Source organism: Quercus lobata, chromosome 4 (genome assembly GCF_001633185.2).
Source record: "Quercus lobata isolate SW786 chromosome 4, ValleyOak3.0 Primary Assembly, whole genome shotgun sequence".
In the NCBI taxonomy this organism is placed as follows: Eukaryota; Viridiplantae; Streptophyta; class Magnoliopsida; order Fagales; family Fagaceae; genus Quercus; species Quercus lobata.
In genome coordinates, this window is record NC_044907.1 from 20,605,831 (window position 1) to 20,607,382 (window position 1,552).

A 1,552-nucleotide genomic window follows, 5' to 3' on the forward strand; every position below is an offset into this window, starting at 1 on the left:
TGTGTTGTTAGCTATTTGAGGAGTTGATATGTAGTTTATGTTGGTTTTACTATATGTGTTAATAGCTCGAGCAAGCAAAGTATATGAAGGATGTGGTGTACTCTGTAAACTTGAGCTTTAAATGGTAATATAAGGGTTCTAGGAGAAGGATAAAAGTTTTGTGGGCCTATGCTGTTAAAGCTGTTGTTTTCAGTGAAGCGCTTCTGGTTACTGGATTTTTATTTTGGCAACTTGAATGCTCTTTCTCATCAATTATAATCTTCTGGGGATTTCTTCTTTTTTGGAACCCTGCCTCATGAATTGGAGGTCATTTGTTTGAATCTTCCATTCTCTCCCCCCTGTGGCAAAAAACTGCTTGTCAGAAAGATTTGTTAGAGTTTAGCTTAATTGTTAAGAGCAATATGAATATGCTGTAGTTGACTCCAATCACACTCTTTTTCTATTGGTCCTCTTTAAGTAAAACATGTTTGTTTTGTTTCAGCCTAGTCCATTTTTCACTGAACAATTGGCGGCTTTTGAGGAGTGGCTTGACCATGGATCTGAGCATAAGAAACCGCCAGAGCAGTTGCCTATTGTTCTTCAGGTGTGGCACTTCTCTTTTGATCTGTAATTCTGGCTCTATCATTTAATCACCTTTCCTATATTATATTTTCTTGAGGTTTTGGCAGGTTTTTTTTTTTTTTTTTTCTCTGATGGAAATTTCACCTGACTATGTTTATTTGTTAGTGGCATAGCCTGTAATTACAGTATAGTGTAGTATGAGTTGTTTGAACAAATTGGTTTACTAGCTGTAAGTCTCTAATTAACTAAGGAAAAAATAAGATAGAAGGCTTGGGTAGTGATGGCAATTGTGTCATGGTCGATGTAAATTGCTTTAAGTGGCGCCGTTTGAAATTGTGCCTGCTGGTGTGTAATGATTTTATGTTTCTAAGATTAATTTTTGTCTTTATGTTCTTTCCTTCCCTAGCCCATTTTTTGCCTTCTTCTTCCCCCCTCCCCCTGCTGAATCGATTCTCTTCTTCATTGGGTCAATGTTTGGTGTTTCCTTGCTTATAATAACAAGTCTGTCAATTATCTTTGTTCCAGGTTTTGCTTAGTCAATGCCATCGATTTTGAGCACTGGTTCTTCTTGGAAGATTCCTTGATATGGGAGGGTGGTAGATCTGGTAGTTTTTAATAGCTTTGTTGTTGCTTCTCTGTTTCATCTTGTAGTGGCGTTTTATGTAATGATTAATTTTTTCCCAGGCCTTCTGTCGGAATATTTCCATATGTCCTGAAGTTGTTGCAAACAACACTTGAGCTACGAAAAATTCTTGTATTTATATGGACGAAGACTCTAGCACTTGATAAGGTATATACCTAAATCTACTTCAAAATGTTTCAGCAAATTTTCGTTTGTTTAATTGCATAGTTAATATGCAGCGTTTTATTGATACATTGATAGCTGGGGTAGGGGGATTTAAACTCTAGATGTTTCTATTTGGAAATGCCAGGAGGAGTCAATCTGCCACTTTTTTTAATAGAATTAATTTTGGTAAAATTTGTTTTCACC

The 1,552-nt window shown here is 36.2% G+C and overlaps 1 long non-coding RNA gene across 1 annotated transcript; it reads left to right on the top strand.

Annotated features, from left to right (window-relative positions):
* Positions 1–361: 361 nt before the first annotated feature.
* Positions 362–1,373, top strand: LOC115986769. The gene is made up of 3 exons (XR_004090876.1): positions 362–583; positions 1,087–1,166; positions 1,246–1,373. It is a non-coding gene; the product is annotated as an uncharacterized LOC115986769 (long non-coding RNA).
* Positions 1,374–1,552: the final 179 nt, after the last annotated feature.